The sequence below is a fragment of the Grammomys surdaster genome, unplaced genomic scaffold (assembly GCF_004785775.1).
Source record: "Grammomys surdaster isolate TR1022 unplaced genomic scaffold, NIH_TR_1.0 126660, whole genome shotgun sequence".
In the NCBI taxonomy this organism is placed as follows: Eukaryota; Metazoa; Chordata; class Mammalia; order Rodentia; family Muridae; genus Grammomys; species Grammomys surdaster.
This window is the reverse complement of record NW_021621449.1, coordinates 3,370,890-3,382,818: the sequence shown is the minus strand read 5'-3', so window position 1 is coordinate 3,382,818 and position 11,929 is coordinate 3,370,890. Positions and strand designations below refer to the sequence as shown.

Genomic DNA, 11,929 nt, shown 5'->3' with positions numbered 1-11,929 from the left:
ACAAGGGACAAACAATTCTCTTTCCCTATGATTCCAGCAGCTTCCTCTTCCAGCTGCTCGGCCTCCTACACATCTAGGGCTCTTCTTCTACCTCATAAAGCTACAGCTCAAATCCTGGTTCTGTATACAGAGGCTCAACTCTTGTGTCTAGGATCTAAACTATATCTAATCAAGATATAGAGACTGAAAGTATGTCCAGGCATTTTTCCTGGTCCATGCACATCATAATGGTTTTGAAGTCTTTGCCCAATTTTTTTCCAGGTCACTAAATTTATTGTACCTTCCTCAGAAAACTGGTGACAAAACATTTCTATAACATGTTTTGGGTATATGTCCAGTAGTGGTTCAGCTTGGTCCTCAGGTAGTACTATGTCCAATTTTCTGAGGAACTACATGACTGATTTCCAGAGTAGTTGTACCAGTTTGCAATCCCACAAGCATTGGAGGAGTGTTTCTCTTTCTATACATACTCTTTGCCATCTGCTGTCACCTGAGACTTTGATCTTAGCAATTCTGACTGGTGTGAGGTGGAATGTCAAGATTGTTTTGATTTGCATTTCTCTGATGACTAAGGATGTTGAAGATTTATTTACATGTTTCTCAGACATTTGAGATTCAGTTGAGAATTCTTTTAGAACTCTGTACACTCTATTCTTTTTAATAGGGTTGTATGGTTTTCTGGATTCTAACTTCTTGAGTTCTTTTTATATTTTGGACATTAGCTCTCTATTGGATGTAGAATTGGTAAAGATCTTTTCCCAATCTCTTGGTTGCCATTTTGTCCTCTTTGCAGTGTCCTTTGCCTTGCGAACGTTTTGCAACTTTATGAGGTCCCATTTGTCAATTCTCGATCTTAGAGAATGAGCCATTGGTTTTCTGTTCAGAAAATTTCCCTCTGTGCCTAAGTGTTTGAGGCTCTTTCCCACTTTCTCTTCTATTAGATTCATTGTATCTGGTTTTATGTGGAGGTCCTTGATCCATTTGGACATGAACTTTGTACAGGGAGATAAGAATGGGTCAATTTGCTGGGCAGTGGTGGCACACGCCTTTAATCCCAGCATTTGGGAGGCAGAGGCAGGCAGATTTCTGAGTTCGAGGCCAGCCTGGTCTACAGAGTGAGTTCCAGGACAGCCAAGACTACACAGAGAAACCCTGTCTCAGAAAAAAAAAATAAGAATGGATTAATTTGCATTATTCTACATGCTGATTTCTAGTTGAACCATCACCATTTGTTGAAAATCCTGTCCTTTTTTTTTCTACAAAATGGTTTTACCTCTCTTGTCAATGATCAAGTGACCATAGGTATGTGGGTTTATTTCTGGGTCTTCAGTTATGTTCCACTGACCAACCTGTCTGTCTCTGTGTCAATACTATCTGGTTTTTATCACCATTGCTCTGTAGTACAGCTTGAGGTCAGGGATGGTGATTCCCCCAGAAGTTCTTTTATTATTGAGAATAGTTTTCCCTATCCTAGGTTTTTGGTTATTCCAAATGAATTTGAGAATTACTCTTTCTAACTCTATGAAGAATTGAGTTGGAATTTTGATGGGGAGTGCATTGAATCTGTAGATTGCTTTCAGCAAGATGACCATTTTTACTGTATAAATCCTGCCTATCCATAAGCATGGGAGATCATTCCATCTTCTGAGATCTTCTTTGATTTCTTTCTTCAGAGACTTGAAGGTCTTGTCAATACAGATCTTTCACTTGCTTGCTTATCACCACACCAAGATACTTCATATTATTTGTGACTATTAAGAAGGGTTTCACTTCCCTAAATTCTTCTCAAGCTGTTTATCCTTTGAGTAGAGGAAGGCTACTGATTTGTTTGAGTTGATTGTATATCCAGCCACTTTATACCCCCTGTAAACTCTTTGGTTGGTGGTTTAGTCCCTGGGAGGGGGTCCTTTAGGGGGTCTGGTTGCTTGACATTATTGTTCTTCCTATAAGGTTGCAAATCCTTTCAACTCCTACCATCCTTACCCTAACTTTTCCGTTGGGGTCCCTGAACTCAGTCCAATGTTTGGCTGTGTACATACTCATCTGTATTGCTCCAGCTCTGACACAGCCTATCAGGGACAGTTATACTGGGCTCCTCTCAGTGAGCACGTCTGCCATCAGCCATAGTGTCTGAGTTTGGTGTCAGTAGATGGGATGGATCCCTAGGTGTGGCAGTCCCTGGATGGCTTTTCCTTCAGGTGGGTGGTTGGCCCCATCCATCAACTGGCAGCCATACCTATCAACTGGATATTGTCTCTACATTTTCTATCTCCTCCCTGTTGGCTATATCAGCTAATGTTCTCCCTGATGGCTACTGGGAACTTTTTGGGTCCCTGGCATCTGAGACATTCTAGTGGCTATCCCCAGATCCCCCTCCCCCATGCTACACACCTACTTTCAAATTCTTGACCTTATGGAATTCTCCCCCATCTCCTCCAATATCTGAAAAGGCCCCCTTTTGCCCTTCCCTTCCTCTCCCTCCCTGATCCCTCTCTCCCTCTACTTCCCAGTGATTATTCTCTTTCCCCTACTGAGTAGTACTGTAGCAACCACACTTTGATGTGATCTTCTTTCTTCTTGGGTTTCAAATGGTCTGTGAATTGTATCATGGGTATTCCAAGCTTCTTTTTGGCTAGTATACACTTATCAGTAAGAATATACCATGTGTGTTCTTTTGTTATTGGGTTACTTCACTCAGAATGATATTTTCTAGTTCCACCCATTTGCCTAAGAATTTCTCAAATTCATTATTTTTAATAGCTGAGTAATATTCCATTGTGTAAATGTACCACATTTTCTGTATCCATTTCTCTGTTGAAGGATATCTGGGTTCTTTCCAGCTTCTGGGTATTATACATAAGGCTACTATGAACATAGTGGAGAATGTGTCCTTTTTATATGCTGGAGCATATTTTGCCCAGTGGTGGTATATCTGGGTCTTCAGGAAGAACTATATCCAATTTTCTGAGGAACCTCCAGATTGATTTCCAAAGTAGTTTTACCAGCTTACAGTCCTATCAGCAATGGAGTGTTCCTCTTTCTCCACATCCTAAGCAACAACTACTGTCATATGCCTTTTTGATCTTAGCCATTCTGACTGGTGTGATGTGGCATCTCAGGGATATTTTGATTTGCATTTCCCTGATGACTAAAGATGTTCAACATTTCTCTAAGTGCTTTCTAGCCATTTGAGATTCCTCAGTTGAGAATTCTCTGTTTAGTTCTTTACCCCCTTTTTAATAGGGTTATTTGGTTCTCTAGAGTCTAACTTCTTGAATTCTTCCTATATTTTGGATAGTAGCCCTCAATCAGATATAGGATTGGTAAAGATATTTTCCCAATCTGTGGATTGCCATTTTGTCCTATTGACAGTGTCCTTTGCCTTACAGAACCATTGCCATTTTATGAGGTCCCATTTGCCAATTCTTGATCTTAGAGAATAAAACACTGGTGTTCTGTTCAGGAAAACTTTCTCCTGTGCCAATGTGTTCAAGGTTCTTTCCCACTTTCTCTTCTATTCAATTCATCATATATGGTTTTATGTGGAGGTCCTTGATCAATTTGGACTTGAGCTTTGTACAGGGAGATAAGAACGGGTCAATTTGCATTCTTCTACTTGTTGACCTCCAGTTGAACCAGCACCATTTGTTGAAAATGCTGTTTTTCCACTGGATGGTTTTGGCTTTTTTTTTTTTCAAAGATCAAGTAACCATAGGTATGCAGGTTTATTTCTGGGTCTTCAATTATATTCTGTTGATCTACCTGCCTGTCTCTGTACCAATACCATCTGGTTTTTGTCAATATGTCTCTGTAGTATAGCTTGAGGTCAGGGATGGTGATTTCCTCCCCATCCCACCCAAGGTTCTTTTATTGTCGAGAATGGCTTTTGATATCCTGAGTTTTTTGTTATTCCAGATAAATTTGAAAATTGCTCTATCTCTGTGAAGAACTGAGTTGGAATTTTGATGGGGATTGCTTTTGTGAAAAGGGCCATTTTTACTATGTTAATCCTCCAGATCCATGATCATGGGAGGTATTTCTATCCTCTGAGGTCTTTTTTGATTTCTTCAGAGACTTGAAGTTTTTGTCATTCAGATCTTTTACTTGCTTGGTTATCATCACATCAAGATATTTTATATTATTTGTAAAGGGTGTCTTTTCCCTAATTTCTTTCTCCGTCCATTTATCCTTTGAGTAGAGGATTTGGTTGAGTTAATTTTGTATCCAACCACTTTGCTTAAGTTGTTTATCAGCTGTAGGAGTTCCCTTGTGGATTTTTTATTTGGGGGGGGGAGATGACTTGTCTACACTATCATATCTTCTGCAAATTGTGGTATCTTCACTTCCTCCTTTCCAGTTTGTATCAATGTGATCTCCTTTTGTTGCTTAATTGCTCTGGCTAGAACATTGAGTACTATAATGAATAGGGAGGAAGAGAGTGTGCACCCTTGTATTGACACTGATTTTAGTGAGATTACTTCAAATTTCTCTCCATTTAGTTTGATATTGACTATAGGTTTGCTCTATATTGTTTTTATTACATTTAGGTATGGACTTTGAATTTCTATTCTCTCCAGTACTTTTAGCATAAAGAAATGTTACATTGTGTCAAAGACTTTTTCAGCATGCAATGACATGATTATGTGTTTTCCCTTCCTTTGAGTTTGTTTATATAGTGGATTATGTTGATGGATGTCTGTATATTGAACCATCCCTGCATCCTTGGGATGAAATGTACTTGATCATGGTGAATGATCATTTGGATGTGTTCTTGGATTCAGTTTGCAAGAATTTTATTGAGTATTATTGAATCAATATTCATGAGGGAAATTGGTCTGAAGTTTTCTTTCTTTGTTGGGTCTTTGTCTGGTTTAGGTATTAGCGTAACTATGGCTTCATAGAATGTATTAGGTAGTGTTTCTTCTGTTTCTACTTTATAAAATACTTTGAGAAGTATAAGTAATAGGTCTTCTTTGAAGGTCTGATAGATTTCTGCACTAAAACTATTTGGTCCTGGGGATTTTTTAGTTGGGATATTTTTACTGACTGCTTCTATTTCATTGGGGGTTACAGGACTATTTAGATGGTTTATCTGAGTCTGATTTAACTTTGGTGCTTAGTATCTGTCTAGAAAATCATCGTTTTCATTTACATTTTCCAGTTTTATTGAGCATAGGCTTTTGTAGTAGGATCTAATAATTTTTTAATTTCTTCAGTTTCAATTGTTATTTCTTCCTTTTTCATTCTGGTTTTATTAATTTGGATAATGTCTCTGTGCCCTTTGATTAGTTTGGCTAAGGATTTACCAATTTTGTTGATTTTCTCAAAAAAAAAAAAAACCAGCTCCTGGTTTGGTTGATTATTTAGATAGTTCTCTTTGTTTCTACTTGGTTGATTTCAGCCCTGAGTTTGATTATTTCCTGCCATCTACTCATCTTGTGTGTATCTTCTTTTTGTTCTAGAGCTTACAGATGTGCTGTTAAGCTTCTAGAGTATACTCTCTCCATTTTCTTTAAGGAAGCGCTCAGAGCTATGAGTTTTCCTCTGAGCAGTGCTTTCATCATTTCCCATAAGTTTGGGTATGTTGTGCTTTCATTTTCATACAATTCTAAAAAGACTTTAATTTATTTCTTTATTTCTTCCCTGACCAAGTTATCAGATTCCATATGTGTGTGGGCTACCTGATCTTCTGGCTTTTATAGTCTCTGTTGAGAAGTCTGATGTAATTCAGATGGGTCTCCCTTTGTATGTTACTTGACCTTTTCCCCCTTATTGCTTTCAATATTCTTAGTTTTGTGCATGTGGTGTTTTAATTATTATGTGATGGGAGGAATTTCTTTTCTGGTCCCATCTGTTTTGGTGTTCTGTAGACTTCTTATGTATTTATGAACACCTCTTTCTTTAGGTTAGGGAAGTTTTCTTCTATAATTTTGTTTAAGATGTTTGGTGGCCCTTTGAAATGGGAATCTTCACTCTCTTCTATACCTATTTTCTTATGTTCAGTCTTTTCATTATATCCTGGATTTCTTGAATGTTTTGAGATAGGAGCTTTCCGGGTTTTTTTTTTTTTTTCTGTGACTGTTGTGTCAGTGTCTTCTAAAGTATCTTCTACACCTGAGATTCTCTCTTCTGTCCCTTGTATTCTGTTGGTGATGCTTGCATTTGTAACTCCTGATCTCTTTTCTAAGTTTTCCATCTCCAGGGTTGTCTCCCTTTGTCTTTTCTTGTTTTCTTTAATGTTTCTATTTTTAGATCCTGAGTGGTTTTGTTCAATTCCTTTAACTGTTTGATTGTGTTTTTCTGTATTTATTTAAGATAATTATTTGTTTCCTCTTTAAAGGCTTCTACTTGTTTACTTGTGTACTCCTATATTTCTTCAATGAGTTATTTATGCCCTTCTTAAACTCCTCTGTCATATTTATAAGATGAGATTTTAGATCTGAATCTTGTTTTTCAGGTCTGTTAGGGTATCCAGCATCCAGAGCAGCCCTGCTTATACACTGAAAGCCTAAAATCAGCCATAGGCCTAAAATCAGCAACAGGCCTGACATACATGCCTGCTAGCACCAAGTCTTGGGTCTCTGTGGAAAAACACTGAAACAGATAGCTGGTAGTTATTGTAAACAGACAGTTTTGGTGGAAGTCTGCCAAGCCTAGTCATAAGGCCTTGTAGATGGGTAACCTTGGTGGATAGTACCAACTTAGATAAAGACAAGTGAATCATAGGTGGAGTGATAGTGGTCTTTCCCCTGAACCTTCACCCAGCTGATAGCCTGTTCTGGAAGATATCTGTACTCCCCCTGAACACCTACGCTCCTGTGTCATCCCCTTCCCCACATCCTGCCTTTTTGTGTATATAGCCTGTGTATGCAAAAGTAAAAATTATGATCTGATCAGATTATAGACAGGTCGTCATTCCTTTCGTCTTTGCCTGCTCCCCCTGCTCTCTTTCAGGTGACCTCCCCGGACCCTGTTTAATGTCCTGGACAGGACAATCCAGGGCTTGGTGTGGTGGGAGGACTAGGTTCTGATATTGGCAAGTAGCCTTGGTTTCTGTTGCTTATGTTCTTGCGCTGCCTCTCACCGCCTGGTTATTTCTAGTGCCAACTGCCCTTGCTGTCTCTGACTAGAACCTGTACCTCCTGGGATCCTGGTTGTGTCAGAACACCTCAGAGTCCAGGTGTCTCTGTAGTCCTGTGATCCTGGGATCTTGTGATCCTGGGTGTGTCAGAACTCCTTGGAGTCAAGCTACCTCTGGGAACCTGAAATTCTGGTATAAATTCTGATCCTGTTCTGTCAAAGTTCATGGGAGTCAAGCTTTCTCTGGATGTTGCAGGAGTGGGTGTAAAGCCAGAACTCTGGGAGCCTAAGGAACCCATGCCTTAGGCTGAATGAGGATTGGTATTTCCCTGGTTCCAGTTGAGGTCCCAGCTAGGCCAGGTGTTAGAAAAGATGTTGTGTTCTCAAATATGATCTTGAGTGTGTCAGGGCTCCCGTGATCTGGGGTGTGTCCAATCTCCTAGGAGTTGACTTTTCTCTGAGATCCTGTGATGCTAGGAGTGTCAGAGCACCTGTGATCCTGGGCATTTCAGAGCACCTGGGAGTCCAGCTCCTTCTGAGTGTTGTAGACGTGGGTAAGGAGCCAGCGCCCCAGGTCAAACCAGAAAGAATCCGTGCCTCTGGCTAGGTAGGGGTTCCTGTGTCCTTCGATCCCAGGGGTCCCAGTTACTCCAAGTGTTGGGGCAGATGTGGCCTCACCTGTGATCTTGGGCCTTTCATTGCACCTGGGACTTAGGCTCCCTCTAGGTGTTGTAAGAGTAGGTGCAGAGCCAGCATTCCAGGTCTGCTGTGGGAGCAGATTCAGACCAAAAGGAACCCCTGTACCACTGACTGGGTAGGGGTTTATGTATCCCTGGATCACAGGGTCCCAATTACTCCGGGTGTAGAGGCAGATGTTGTGGCCTCACCTGTGATCCTGAACATGTTAAAGCACCTAACGATCAAGCTTCCTCTAGTTATTGAAGGAGTAGGTGCAGAGCCAGGGCCCAAGGTCTGCTCCGGGCCCAGGTTCAAACCAGAAGGGTGTGTTCTTGAATTCTATTAGAGAGAATTTTAGTGAGAAATTTTGAGTACATATTTTATTCATAAGGGAAATTAGCCTGAAGTTCTCTTTCTTTGTTGGGTCTTTGTGTGAGTTAGATATCAGTGTAACTGTGGCTTTATAGAAGGAATTGGTAGTTTTCCTTCTGTTTCTATTTTTTGGAATAGTTTGAAGACTATTGGTAATAAGTCTTCTTTAAAGATCTCATAGAATTCTGCACTAAAACTATCTGGTCCTGGGGATTTTTTTGGTTGGGAGACTTTTAATGACTGCTTCTATATCCTTAGGGCTTATGGGACACTTGAAATGTTTTTTCTGATCCTAATTTAACTTTTGTACCTGGTATCTGTCTATAAAATTATCCATTTCATCAAGATGTTCCAGTTTTGTTGAGTATAGGCTTTTGTAGTAGGATCTGATGATGTTTTTTATTCCCTCAGTTTCTGTTGTCATGGCTCCCTTTTCAGTTGTTTTTCTCAGAAAACTAGCCCCTGGTTTGGTTGATTTTTTGTATAGCTCTCTTTGTTCCTATTTGGTTGATTTCAACCCTGAGTTTGATTATTTCCTGCCATCTACTCATCTTGGGTGTGCTTGCTTATTTTTGTTCTAGAGCTTTCAGATATGCTGTTAAGCTGCTAGTATATGCTCTTTCCAGCTCCCCCCCCCACCCCCACTCTGAGCACTGCTTTCATTGTGTACCATAAGAATGGATATGTTGTGCCTGAATTTTCATTAAATTCTAAAAGGTCTTTAATTTCTTTCTTTATGTCTTCCTTGACCAAGTTATCATTGAGTAGATAGTTTTTCAACTTCCTTGTGTATGTAGACTTTCTGTTGTTTTTGTTGTTATTGAAGACCAGCCTTTGTCTGTGGTGATCTGAAGGTACCAGCAAGTGCTGAGAAGATATATTCTTTTGTTTTAGGATGAAATGTTATATATATATATATATATTCCATTTGGTTCATAACTTATCTCTGTTTAGATTTTGTTTCTCTGGTTTATCCATTGATGAGAGTAGGATATTGAAATCTCTGACTATTATTGTGTGAGGTGCAATATGTGCTTTGAGGTTTAGTAAGGTTTCTTTTATGTATGTATGGGCCAATAAATTTGGAGCATAAATGTTCAGAATTGAGAGTTCATCTTGCTAGATTTTTCCTTTGATGAGTATGAAGTGTCCTTCCTCATGTTTTTTGATAACTTTTGGTTGAAAGTCTATTTTATTTGATATTAGAATAACTACTCCAGCTTGCTTCATGGGACCATTTTCTTGGAAAAAAAATTTTTTATCCTTTTACTCTGAGATAGTGTCTGTCTTTGTCACTGAAGTACATTTCCTGTATCCAGCAAAATGAAGTGTCCTGTTTATATGTCCAGTTTGTTAGTCTATGTCTTTTTGTTGGAGAATTGAGTCCATTGATATTAACAGATATTAAGAACCCGTAACTGTTGCTTCCTGTTAGTTAGCTATGCCTCCCGGACTTTAGATCTTAGATCGAGGTAGAAGCCTGTTAGTCACGCCCTCTACCTGTGCCTTAGGTGACTGACCATACAGGTTAAATGGAGATAAGACTGCATGTTAGGTCTCTGGGTTCTGGGGACATGGCCAAACACCCCAGGATGTCTTCTACAGCCCAACAAGTTTTGCTGGGTATAGTAGTCTGGGCTGGCATTTGTGTTCTCTTAGGTTCTGTATGACATCTGCCCTGGATCTTCTAGCTTACATAGTCTTTGCTTAGAAATCTGCTAGAGGCAGTGGGGCGGGGAGCCCGCTGACAGACATGGGGGTGTTTGCCCCGACTTCCCCTTGGAAACTTCAAGCTCTCCCTGAGGCACTATAGACACTTCTGGGGCCCCAACGGAAGGCCGAGCCCATGCCCCTTGTCCCCATTCTGTCCCAGGAGTGAGCCACCGGGCACCTTCCCAGTCCAGCGAGAGTGGGGAATGCCCCAGTCCACCCGCAGGCTGCGTTCCACGCCTGTGCCCGCTCTGGCCTGGGTCCCAGAGAGAGAGCTGCCTGGTGGGCTCAGCTGGGGGAAGGCAGCCGTAGCCTGGGCCTCGGGTGGGAAGGCTGCGTTTTCATGAAGGACTCGGGTGAAGCTGCAGAGCTGCCTTTCAGCCCTGACTCCTTGGCTTCCTGGGTCGGAGGAGATCATGTAATGGAGTGGTTCTTTGTCTCACACTAACAAGATGCCTGATTTCCTCAGGATCGAGGGATTAAAGAATGTCACGGGTTCCATTGGGGAAAGTCCTCCTGAGGAATGTCATCCGGCATACAGATGCTCACAATAAGATTCAGGAGGAGTCCGACATGTGGAAAATCAGGGAACTAGAGAAGCAGATGGAAGATGCCTACCAGGGGACCAGAAGGAATACAGTACCCAGCAGCTCAAGTCAGATGAGAAGTGATGGTTTTGATGAAGAAAGTCATAGAGACTATTGGAGATCAAAGAATGAAATTTCTGGGCCCTGGAAGATGATTTTCTTAAGGCTAAATCCTGGAACAAGAAGTTATATGATTATGAATCCAATATACCAGACAGATGGGGTCATAGTGGTTATAAAGAGGTATATCCTGAAGAGTTTGAAACAGACAGTAGTGATCAGCAAGACATTACCAACAGGAAAAAAAAAATCTCCCCAGATATAATCATCTGCCCATGAATCCCGAAAACATAAGAAGTCAAAGAAGTCCCATAAGAAGAAGCAGAAAAAAACGGTCACACAAAAAAACAGAAGAAAAACAAAAAGGAAGCCACAGACATAACAGCAGATTTCTCAAGTGAGTTCTCAGAGGAAACTCGAGCTTCTAGTACCAGGAAGAGGAAGCAACCACACAAGAGCAAGAAAAAAATCCAGGAAAAAGTCTCCTAAAAAATCTTTACCTTTAGGGGAAGAAAGTGATACTTCTCAGTCAGATGATTCTGCATTTAGCAGTTCTGAGGAAATTGAGGAAAGAGACACTAAAAAACCACAAGGAAAAAGAAAGACAAGACTGTCCATATTCCTGTGCCTGACCCGAGGTACAGGAGAGGACAAGCAAAGTGCAGGAACTGGAAGGTAGCTACGGATGCCAGGTCTGCTGAGAGCTCAGAGGATGATTAAGTGAGGGAGCAGCAGTCCTGTTTCCCACTGACTCTTACAAAAGTGGGGGAGAGGTTGTTTGCTGGTGACTTCTACAGCACGGGAGTCTGAGGTTAGAGTTGTCCTGCCACAGCTACCTTTTTCCTATTTTGGTTTGTTAATCTCCATCCCCCTTTGTTAATAGAGAATCTGGTATTTTGTTAAGGTTTCTTGAAGAGATTATTTTTTCAATTAATCACTTAGGGTAGAATACCTATACAACAAATTAAAGAACCCAGAAAGCAGAACTCAGTAATGACCTGGGCATATCAATTGGAATGGTGGATTTGGGGGAATCAAGAGTCCATGATGAAGGAGGAGGACTGAAGTGTAGTGCTAGATAGAATGGTTTGACAAGGAGACCTTGCTATCTATACAGGAGGTATACTGCCTTCAGCTTTGGTGCTTTGATTCTTCTGCAGTTGGCCCCTATAGGCATCTAGTTTACTTAGTGAGGAAATAGTTACAAGAACAAACCTTTTTCTTTCATGGTAATATCTACAGATGACTGCTAAGGAACCCAGGGGTTTCAGCCTAATTTCCCTGCTGGTCAGGGTCTACAGCTACATTTAGCATAACCCAAATATTACAGTAACTGGATAGTAAATGTTTTTCTAGTTCCATTGCTGTATATTGCCTAAATGGGCTTGTGTTTGAAATTATTTGTTTAGTTGTCCTGTCTATCAAATGGAAAGAATTAGGAA

General features: G+C 40.6%; 1 pseudogene; it reads left to right on the top strand.

The window, feature by feature from the left end:
- The first annotated feature begins 10,282 nt into the window (after window positions 1-10,282).
- On the top strand, window positions 10,283-11,207 carry LOC114615369 (annotated as a pseudogene).
- The last annotated feature ends 722 nt before the right edge of the window (window positions 11,208-11,929 follow it).